This window comes from Crocodylus porosus, unplaced genomic scaffold, assembly GCF_001723895.1.
Source record: "Crocodylus porosus isolate Cpor-Errol unplaced genomic scaffold, CroPor_comp1, whole genome shotgun sequence".
In the NCBI taxonomy this organism is placed as follows: Eukaryota; Metazoa; Chordata; order Crocodylia; family Crocodylidae; genus Crocodylus; species Crocodylus porosus.
In genome coordinates, this window is record NW_017728886.1 from 16,831,776 (window position 1) to 16,844,160 (window position 12,385).

Consider the following 12,385-nt stretch of genomic DNA (forward strand, 5'->3'; position numbering starts at 1 on the left):
CCACAGCCCCCTCCACAACAGCTCACCAAGACTCCTTAAGTGGTTCTGCCCCAGGGCCCAGCCCTGTGCGGTCACTGCCTGGTGAGCCCAGGGTCTCCATGGAGACTGGCCCAGGACCTATGCGGTCAGGGCACATTCAGCTGGGCACATGGAGTGGGGCTGCAGGCAGGTAGGGAGCAGCCTCCAGGAGTGGCATTGGCAGGTGGGGCCGGGGCTGGGGCCAGGAACGCAAAGCAGGATCGCAGAGCAGAATTGCAAGGAGTTGACACCATGGGCCTGGGGCCAGAGCCGGGGCCCGGGCCCAGACAGAGCCATAATCTGCTCCTGGTGCACCCCTGCCCACAAAATGGGCACCTATTGCTGGGATTTGCAGGCAAAGGATTGTGGCTCTGCCCTGGACCCTGGCTCTACATCCTAGCCCCAGCCCTATCTGTCCCACTCCTGGAGGTCACTTCTCATCTGGCTGGCCGGCTGTGCACACCCTGCCCACATCATTCCCAAGCCAGTTCCCATGGAGACTCTGCCCGCCCACTCTGTCTAGCATGCCCACCACTGGGTGTGGGGGAGATGGACCAGGATACCCAGGCATTGGGGCTGGGGCCATCTGTGGCTGGAAAGAGCTGTAGGGAAGTGGAGTCTAGCAGCCACACCGCCACAGTGCTCATGAGGGCAGAGGGACTGGCTGCACACGCCATGGCCTGGGCTGCCCACACACCTAGGCCATGCAGGGCCAAGGACCTACTGGATGAAGCCCCTTGGCAGGCTGCATTCGGCCCATGGGCCATATTTTGCCCACCCCAACCTAGAGTATTTGTGGGTGAAAATCAAATACTGCTGTTAGATGCAACTTGGCTGTGGTAAGTAACAGACCAGAATATTTTAACTGTAACAAATTATCAGTATTTAACATTATGTCTGCATTGGTACTAGGCCATGTTAGACTACCCACATTAACAATGTTTTTCTGGTTTGGAGGACTAAGTTTTTCATATTAACTTTCTGCTCTGTTCCCAAAGTGCCTGAACCAATTTGGAGCAGCATTCTCTTTCCATGGTGAACCAGGCAATATACAAGCTCTATGGCCCAGATAGCAGAGAATCATAGCAAGTTAGGGTTGGAAGAGACTCAAGAGCTCATCTAGTCCAACCCCCTGCCCAAAGCAGGACCATCCCCAACTAGATCACCCCAGCCAAAGCTTTGTCTAGTCACGTATTGAAAACCTCCAAGGATAGAGCTTCCACCACCTCTCTGGGTAACCTGTTCCAGTGTTTTACTACCCTCTTAGTGAGAAAATTCTTCCTAATATTGAACCTAAACTTCCCCTGCTGCAGCTTAAGACTGTTGCTCCTTGTTCTGTCATCTGCCACCACTGAGAACAGTCTAGGTTCATCCTTTTCTAAACCCCACTTCAGGTTGTTGAAGTCTGCTATTAAGTCCCCTCTCAGTCTCCTCTTCTCTAGACTAAATAAGCGTAGTTCCCTGAGTCTTCCTTCATAAGTCATGTTCCCCAGCCCCCTTATCATTTTTGTTGCCCTCTGCTGGACTCTCTCCTTCCACTTGCTGAAGAGCTCCTCCCAGAATCTCAGTGTGGGTTTAGGGCATCAAATGGTACAACTGACATAATCTTCATTACTCACCAGCTGCAAGTAAAATGCTGAGAACAACATAAAGAGGTTTAAGTTGAATGGGCATATGTGTATAGATTGGAAATACATATTATGTTGCTGAATGGCCTTCTTTGACCCATGAAAGCCTTCAACTCTGTCAACCCAGAAACACTGTGGAGGATCCTTCTGAGGTATGGATGCCCACCAAAATTCATCACTATTCTTTGCCTGCTCCCTGATGGTACGCGAGCGGTGGTTCTCAGTAACAGATCTGTGACAGATCCCTTTGAGGTTAAGACTGGAGTTAAGACTGGACTGCATTATCGTTCCAACACTCTTCTTGATGTTCCTTATTGTGATCACCAACAAGCTGCGAGTTGAAGTGAAGCTAAACTACGGAATAGGATGGTAAGCTGTTGAATCTCAGCTGACTCTGAGCCAAAACCAAAACTACCCCAACCTCAATCATGCAGCTCCAGTACAGCGATGATGCATACCTTCAGGCCAACATCTTTACTGAGGCATACAAGAAAATAGGACCGATGCTTAACATTCAGAAAACTAAGATCCTCCATCAACAAGTTCTTAATGTGCAGTCCCCAGCTCTGGTAATTCAGATTTATGGTAAGACTCTGGAGAATGCTATTTCCCATACTTTGGAAGCCATCTCTTGCAGAAGGCTGACATCAATGAAGAAATCCAACATTCCCTCAAATGTGTAAGTGCAGCTTTCAGATGCCTGAGGAAATGAGTGTTCAAAGATCATGACATCAGATATGCAATGTAGCTCATGGTTTATCAAGCAGTTGTGATCCCTACTTTACTGTATGGAGTTGATACATGGAGAACATACAGGAGACCTCAATTCACTGGAGAAGTACCATCGATGCTGCGTGTCGAAGATCCTTTGAATCCATAGATGCTAGGGTAAGAATGGACATCAATGACCATCGAGTCCAACCCCCTGCCCTGGGCAGGAAAGAGTGCTGGGGTCAGATGACCCCAGCCAGATGCGTATCCAGCTTTCTCTTAAAGACCCCCATGGTAGAAGAAAGCACCACCTCCCCTGGAAGCCCATTCCAAATTCTAGCCACCATTACTGTGAAGAAGTTCTTCCTGATGTCCAGCCTAGATTTGCTCTCTGTCAGTTTGTGACCATTGTTTCTTGTTACCCCAAGAGGCCTTGATGAACAGAGCATCTCCAGTTCCTTGCTGCTCCCACCTAATGGTTTTGTAAGTGGCCACAAGATCCCCTCTCAGCCTTCTCTTGCGGAGGCTCAAGAGATCCAGGTCCCTTAGTTTCTCCTCATAGGGCTTGCCTGCACACCCTTAACCATACAAGTGGCCCTCCTCTGGACCCTCAAAGTTATCCACATTCTTTTTAAAGTATGGAGCTCAAAACTGGATGCAGTATTCCAACTGCGGTCTGACCAGTGTACAGACAGGAAGTATCACCTCCTTGGTTCTATTTGTCCATTTATCTATTTGATAACGTGCAGTTAGCTTTGCTGATGATTTCGTCACACTGATGACTCATATTTATCTTGGAGTCCACTATGACTGTGGGATCCCTTTCCACTTCTGTGCTGCTAGAAGGGTCATCCCAGACAGTAGGTGTGCTGGATATTTTTATGCCCTAGGTGCAGCACTCTGCATTTGTCCTTGTTGAACTGCATCTCATTGTGTTCTGCCCACTTTTCCAGCCCCAATCCTGCCCTTGCTGTGGAGACATTGATTTGCACCCCTACCATGCCACTTCCCTCCCTCCTCTGCCCACAACAGACTTACTAGCTGTAGGCAGTTGTGTCCAGCGTCGAGGACTGCTGCCTGTATAGTCCATGGCCAAATCTCTGAATCTCTCCGAATTAATTGGGACCTTTTAATTAGTCTCCCAATTCAATTCAGATTTGGAGATTCAGCTACTGAATCGGGCTGAATTTCCACCCAATCAAATTGGCTACCAAAGCTTTGCATAGCACTAGAGGACAATCAGCCTCAGCTGCAAGGGACTGATGATAATCATGACAGAAAGACGGCATCATTTAGGGAACAAGATGGAAGACTAATGACCTTCCCAGAGAAATAGTTCCATGCACACTCTGTTGAGTAGTCAGTAGCTAATTAGTTCCAGACCCATGGTGGGTACAGATGCTTGTCCACTGATGAACATGCAACAGTTCCTTTATCATACATTCGGAGAAATAACCTAATTAGAAAATAAACATTTTAAAGCTTAAGAAGTAGAAGGTAAAAAGACAAAAATTTTAAGTAGAGGAATCACTGCATTAAATCATTATTTTAACTGTGTACTGTCCTGAATACTTTCATATTATTCTCTCTACTACTACAATATACCATTAAATAGAGTTCTTACTGTGAAATCAGGAAAAGAATCTGTCAAAAAGGACACTGTGGATTTCTACCAACACTAAAAGATGTTATTCACTGTTGCTACAGTAACCTTTTCCTAACAAGATTTTTTTAAAGAGAGGGAGAAAAAAAGGAACACCTTTGGTTAATGAAAGTTCTAGGTCAGATTAAAATCGTAGCCTATATGGCACACTAGCGTCCTGGGCAATCATGCTCTGCCCAGTGCTAAAAAGAATTCTCAGCTGCCTCCTTAGGGCAATTTTTCATATGCTTTGTACTACTGAGGCACATCTTACACTTCAAATTTATCCCCATGTGTTTAAAATATTGATCCTTAAATTTTGGAAACACTAAATTATTGCCACAGATTAAAGCTTGTGCCTCTTGGCAGATACCAAACTGATACTATAAAAGATGTTTTTCACACTGCTGCCACATTGAGATATATATCTACATAAAAGTCTCAGTGGCAGAACTGAGACACTGGCACAGGTATTAGGTCCTTCTAGAAGGTTCTGTGGCGTTACTACAAGGATTTCTGTGCTTTGTTAGTTCTAGCAGCATGTGCCATTTGGTGCAACATCTGATACATTCCACAAAACATTGTTCTTCTGATTGATCTTTGTAGACCCTGGATGAAATCATTTTTGGCAGGAATGGTCTGGCAGTAGCCTGAACTCCAGAATAGGAGAAACAACCTCTTTTAAGTTTTGTACAATTATAAAAAATTAGTTAATGGCTTTTTTGGCACATTGCCCATTTCAAAGGAACTTTAGCTTATTTTTCCCCTTTTAAGAAATAGGGATTTATATAACTTTAATATAAATTCCCCCACAGCAGAACAGAGTTCAGAGCTTCTAGCTAACTCTGGCTAAAATGATTGGCTTCATCTTTTAAAAAATGGCTCTTGCAGACAAGTTTATGTTATAAGAAGACATTCTATTCAAAGGAATCAACAAGTGAATTGGGGAACATTTAATTGTAAGAAGGCTGCTCAGAGCTGGCATTCTTAATTTAAAGTTAAGCATACAAATATGTGTTTACATGATCAGAAACAAAACTAAATACACTGACTTTACCATAGGCAGCACCATGTGTTTGAGCAATACTCCATGAAGACGGCAGCTTTCTAGTCAATTCTGATGTGCGCAAACAAAAACAGAACCTGGCAAAGGTTATTCACAGATGAACTGTGACACATGCACAAACCATTTCTACTAGTTCATCATAGATATTTACGTTTCTATTAAGATAAAAGAGTATGCACGTTTCACAGACTATACAAAATCTCAGGGTTGGGTCCTGGCGAATGGATTACATAAAATATTAGATTCAAAACAAGCAAATTACCAGATCATCTACAAGGCTCTATGTTCTAATATGAAGTTCTGTGTTTTGTGTGTTCTCACTGCAGAATTTCTAAAGACATTTATCAATATAAATATAAGCCATGGATGCATTCTCCTTATCCTTTACATGATCTCAAAATGCTGTGTTGCAAAATCCCAAAAACTTTTTATTTTAATTTATTTAATTTGAAGGAGAATTAAGCAGCTATTGAAAGTTAAAAAACTATGAACACGACTCTGATTTAGCTTGAGTACACACTGATACTGCAAGAAAATATATGCATTGAAGTTTCTAGCTGGAATAACAGTTTCAGTCCTTTGTTCTATTCCCCGTAACAGATCGTGCTACCTAAGGGTAAATTCTGACTTATTTTATTTATTTCAGTGTTCATTTTCCATTTAGTGACACAGATTCACATTTTCCAGTGAAGATGTCCAGACAGAAAATATAAAAGCCAAAAACGTTTAGTTTATTTGCTTAAATAAAGAACTGACATGACATCTGTTTATTCTCCTGCTTGTATGCTATATCCGTTTCCTCCTTCCTTCATGTTATTTGCTTTCAGACTGTAAGCTTTTCAAAGCAGGTGTTACATAAAGACAGAAGAACAGATGGACAAACAGAGAAAGGCATGGAGTTAAAAGGCAGAGCCTTGCAAAACTAGGCAAACTAAAACAAGACCTAAGATCCTCCTGGTGCTAGAAGAATGGTTCCCTATGCTGTTCTTCTAACTGCAAAGCAATCATCTCAGGTAACAACAATTCTAATTACTCAGTAAAAGATTATTTGAGCAATTTACTACTGTTGTTCCATAACAATGACTCCTTTATCTGCAATTCATAATGTGGAAACACAATACTACATGATACTACTGATAACTGATATGCATTTTTTAATAATGGTGAAATCACATTTTCAAGGAAAAAATTTGGAATCAAATTATCATTATTTAATGAAGAATAATTTACTACCTATAATCAATGCTGATGAACTGCAATTATCAAATAAGTTATGTTAAAAATGATCATATTTTAGATAGAATTGATCAGAATATTCTGATCAATTCTAAGATTTCAATTAAAAATAGGGAGAGAGAAATCACACAATTTTTTTGCCCAATTTTTTCCATTTCAAGATGAGTAAATTAATCTGATCAGAGCTCTGTGCTACTGCACACAGACTGATTTTGGTGCTCACTCTACCACAGAGATCACTACCATTTACTGAGGTACAAATGTACCTTCTTTCAAATGGCCTCACTCTTCCAAACCTCAAGCAAGCACTGTAATCACCAGGCTACTGACTGTTCTTGGGAGGGTCACTCCCTCACCATGAGCAGAAATTGCATTCTGAGCCTGATTATTTATATGAACTGAAAATTAGAACAAAATATCTAACGAATACCTAAAATCCTACTTGACATGTTTTGTAATCTTTCTATAATATTATTGATAATGCCTGAAAGCTGTCCATTCTACAAATATTCACCCAAACGCTTTTTGGGATGTGTAATGTTATTTATAGTATCACATTTAAGTTACCATAGCAGGAAATTCAGCTCTGGATCTTGGAATTTTATGCTTACATCCTCTTACTGCTAAACAGTCTTACTAAAACTGCTGTGGCCCTAACTGGACTTTGCTCTCCCAGGGGCAAGTACCATACTCCTTATTCACACAAACTGCAACACCATTGGTATTTTTGATTCTCACAATTTCATTATAAGCCCATGCCTAAAGACAAGAGAGACTCTCAGCTTTCAAATAAAAAGTATATTTTTAGCAATCATCATTATGAAGGAAAGCTTAAAAACACGAGTACAACTTAAATGCTCAAAAAGCAGGGGGAAATATTAAATTGTGAGGCTTTTTAAAATAATAACAGTTTTTAATGATTAAGACTGCAATGCTCACCACATACCTCTCCACTCATATTTAAATCTATTGTCAGAAACCCATAAGAAACATTCCTAATCCCATCAACCAACCTTCTTGTTAAAAAGGACAAATACAAAAAACAAAACAAAAACACTTGGAACATCTGTTTTGATTCCATATCTTCAATTTGTTTTCCATGTACTACGATGAATGATGGTCACTACAGGTTAGAAACCTGTTGATGTCAAACAGGTTAGAAAAGGTCACTACAACTAGTGAGTTTGCATCAAAGGCAGAGATAGCAAGCAATCATCATGGATAGAGAGAGAAAGAGTGGACCTGGTTATAACAGAAAGACCTGGGTGGGGACCTACGTAGGTTAGTCCAAGGAAGGTGCTGTAATTCCTCCAGTGAGTTCTGGGCTATATTCAAAGATATAAAAGGATTGATTTTTTTTTCTGATTACTGTTCAAAGTGCAAAACCCATTACTAGAACTTCTAAAAGAGTTTTATTGGGTTACTGTTAGCTTACTGAAGAAGTTAGACCTCTCCTTCACCATATGTCTGTCGCAGGGATCCAGTGAGGTCGAAGCACAATGGCAGATACATCAAAAATAAAATTAAAACAAACCACTTTTCTAAGACAAATTCACTGTGATTTAGGTATTTTTAGAAAACAAAATCATCACTAGGGAATTTGAGTGAGTTGGATTAGTCACTAGTTGTCACTTTGATGTCACATTTTAAATTCTGATCTGATCAAAATAAAACTGAATTAAAAACCTAACTCAAAAAACCATGCAGTTGCTGTTAGCTCACATCTGTTGATTTTGGCCCCACCTCCAACAGACTTTTGCTTTTTTATTTCATGTTAATGAGTCACAGTTTATGAAGGATAATGTGCGACTATGCAGCACTTGCCTCTTAAGTGACTTCTCCCTTCAAGCACAGATGGAATTGTAGTGCTAGGGCAATGAGGCAGCCTCTCATGGTGAACGTAGGTGGAACGTGAATGAATTAAAGACTTGGCACTCGTTCTCACCCAATAAAACTTTTTTAGAAGTTCTAGTAATGGGTTTTGCACTTTGAAACATCTAGAAAAACTGGATTAATCCTGTTTTAGCAAAAATGTTAATGAAATATTAAAACACTAATTACTTGCTAAGAAAGAGTCTGTATCAATGAAATGATATTGTATGAATCAGGCATGTTTAGATAAAGAGAAAAAAATACAAAAAACATCAGGTTGCCATAATTTTCTAAACTGCTCTACATTCCAAAGTATGAATGGGCTCCCTAAAACCAAGGCTCTTTCATATTCTTATATCAGCTCAAGTCAGTCCCAAGGCCACTGCAACCATTGGAGCACCTTAGATGCTGTACTTCATTGGTGGTTCTTTGAGCAAAATGACCTGGTGGTGTTCATCCTCTCATTCAGGTCTGGATGGCCGTTGGCTCACAGGGAGCTCATTCACCATTTGACAGGTCTTGTTTTTAGTCCTGCTGGGTGGCCACACACCCTGCTCACCCCTGCTAGCCCAGATAGGGGCACTGGTTTAGTCATCAACCACCCAACCATGGAACAGGCTATACTGGTTTACAGGGTGCCAGATAGCAGACTAAGAGAGGCCCAGCCTGCCAGAGTCATGTCTTTATACAGTATACAAGATCCTAGAACTTAAGAGTTACTATTGATATCACAAATCACTATTCAAAGGAAGAATTATATTTAAGTCTTACAAGAAATGCTGCAGTGTATTAAGATTTTCTTTTAATGGCCAGGATAAAAATATATATTACTATGCAGAAAGTTGAAAATTACATAAAAAATTTCAATAATCGTCCACTCACATCCACTTCCTTTCATAAGTCCTCTTCACTGTTCACTCTAACAGGTCCTCATTCACTTCACCTTCCTGACTGCCCTCCCCACCTTTCCTGCTTTAAAATCTTACTTTAAAATCTTAAAATTATTTCTCATTCCTACTCATTCATTATCATCAAGGTGTACCATAGTCTTAACTCTATGTTCATAGATGATTTCACATTCTCCTGTTCCCCCCATATTGTAAAACCCAGAACTTCTGTCTTTGTCTTGCTACTCTCAAATGATTTTCAAAGGAAGTGTTACCTGATGCTTTACACTCTACCCCAGCCCCAACTTGCTATAATTACAGAAAAATGGTTCTGAAAGGAACCTCAAGAAGTCATCTAGTTCATCCCCTGCTCAAGGCAGGATCATCCCTGTCTAAATCATTCCAGACAACAGTACGTCTAACCTAACTTCCAAAAATAGAGATTCCCAAGCCTCTCTAGGTAGCCTGTTCCAATGCTTAGCCACCTCTTAGAGAATTTTTCCCAATATCCAACCAAAAAATCCCTTGTAATTCAACACCATTAATTCCTTGTCCTATCTCCTATAAAGAGGATGGCTATCACTATTCTCTTCATAACCACACACCAGATATTTGCAGACTGTAAGCAAATCCCCACTCAGTCTTCTCTTCTCCAGATTAATTTATTCCTGTTCTCCCAACCTTTTCTTGTAAGTCTCCTTTCATAGACCTCTAATCATGTTTTTGCTCTCTATTGTACTCCCAGTTTGACCATATCCTTCTATAATGTTGGTTCCCCAAACTGGACACAGTACTCCTGGTGAGACCTCACTAGTGCTGAATAAAGCAGAAGAATATCTTTCATTGACTTCCATGTTCCTATTAGTGTGCTATTGGCCTTTTCTTTTCTTTTGAATAACACCACACAGCAGTCAGTTTACAGACTACTATAACCCCCAGGTCCTTTTTTGCAGCATTCCAGCCACACCTGTTCATTCCCCAGTCTGTATGTGTGCATGTGATTGTTCAAGCCTAAGTGCAGGACTTTGCACTTGCCGTTACTGAATTTCATATGGTTAATTCATATTTCCAGTTTTTGGGAATCATTTTAAATACTAATCCTATTCTCCAGAGTGCATGTAACTCTACCTATCTTGGTGTCATCTACAAATTTGCTACCTATATACTCAATCCCACCCTCTAAATGAAGATATCAAACAATAGTAGACTTGGAACAGACTCCCAGAGAACCCCATTTAATACCTCCTCTCAACTAGATAACATGCCATTGGTGACAATTACTCTTTGGACGCAATGATCCAACCAGCTTAGAGTACTCTGATTTGCTCTGTATTTTGTTATTTTTCAAATGAGGATGTCATGGGAGGCACTGTCAAATGTCTTGCTAAAATCAGAGTATCCTCTGCTTTCCATAATCCACAAAGTCTGACACCTTGTCATAAAAGGAAATCAGGTTGAACAAGCATGACTTGACTTGACAAATGTATATTGGCTATTCCTGATCATGGCATCTACAGGATGCTGTAGGTACTGAGGTCAGATTGAATGGTCTACTTTCTCTGAGCCTCTTCTTCTCCCTTCTTAAAGATGGACACTGTGTACACATTTTTCTAGTCATTTAAATCTGACCTCCACAAGTTCTCGAAGAAACTAGCCAGTGGCTCTGAAATTACCTCAGACAATTAGTTGAGTATTCTAGGATGTACCTCACCCGGCCCTGCTGACTTGAAAAATACAGCTTTCCCAAGAACCATAATTTCTTGAATACAATATGCACCTTTCCACAAAAAAACAGCTCTTGGGGATTAGAGTATATATTACATGCAAGAAATAGAGTAAGACCAGTTCCAGGTGCTTGCTGGCAAATCTGAAAGTAAAATCTACAGTGACCCACAGGAAGCAGAACAAGGAGCAGGCTCAGCTCCATAGCTGTTGCTACTAAGTTACTAAAAGAATCCCCCCCTTCATTCTATCCTGCAAAAAGGTGTGTGTTTTGTGTGTTATATTCTGATGAGAAAATACAGTAGTCTTTAACCTGATCTTGCCCTTCTGATATCCTCGCCTGTTCATCCTAACAACTGCATCACCTGATGGCTTACCTTATTCATGAAGGCGGAAGTAAAAAAAAAAAAAAAGCATTACATACTTCAGCCTTCTCCTGTAAACCCTCCACTAATTAATCCCTTTTACCACTTGTGTCAGCATCTGACAACAGACCGGTACTCCCATAGGCTTGGAATCTCTCAACCTCATCTTCACCAAGCATGATTCACTCTGATATCACTGGTTTAGAGTCCTTCCTTTCCTGAAATAACGTCCATTGAGAAGAATGACAGAGCTGCTGCCCCCAATTATCTCCAAAGCACTGTTAAATTTACATCAATTACCAACTACTCCACACATTTATAATCTCACCCAGTTGGCTCCTTCCCCTTTTCCTCCCCCACCTCAAGAACCGTATCCCTTTAATCCCCAGCCCCAGGCCTTAAACCCCACTCCAGCTCCTCTAGAAAGCTTCTCTTTTCTCCTCATCCCATATATTCTCTTCCCCAAACTTTTATACCTCTACACAGTAGGACCTCACCTGCCCTTTAAACCCCTTTCCACAAAAATGTGTTACCTGTACCCATTCTTCTCCTCTGTCCAATATCTAGCTGTTTTCACATAAGCAAAGCTCCCATTCTGCCATCGCACACTCCCCTCTTCCAACTCTGCTCTCCTCTCACCCAAACTAGACCTTTCCCATTGACAACTGTCTCTCCCAAAATCTGTCTCTGAATTTTGATGATGACCTAAGCAACACTAAGGCAGAAAAAGTTTTCAAATGTATAGAATGGGAAGCAGTCCGTTGTGCTGATTTGTTGACAAAAATAAAGCTGAAGTTACTGTTAAGGCTTTAGGCTAGTGAAACAGTTTGAATAAGTATTGTTTTTTTGGTATGTGTTGGAAATGGAAGTAAGACTCCCATTGAGTCTGTTATCATGCTGGCAGAGATAATGTACATGCATCAAGAAATGCAGGATTTTTTTCCCTTAACTTTTATTGGTGTGGTTTTCCAGTTGTGAGCTGGCAAGGTATGTTCTGATATAACCCTATCCATCACTCAGCAATAATGGTGTACTTTTATAAATAACATTTTCAAAGATCTGATTCAGTAAAATAATTTACAAAACAATTGAATAATGTGGAAATGATTTCAAATTGTAGTTTCTATTAAGTCTAATTACTTTCCTTACCATTTTAAAGCCAGATATGATTTTATTCAAAGATTCTCCAAAAGGCAAATTAGCTACAAGTGGAAACCTTGTACAATAAAAGATGAAGC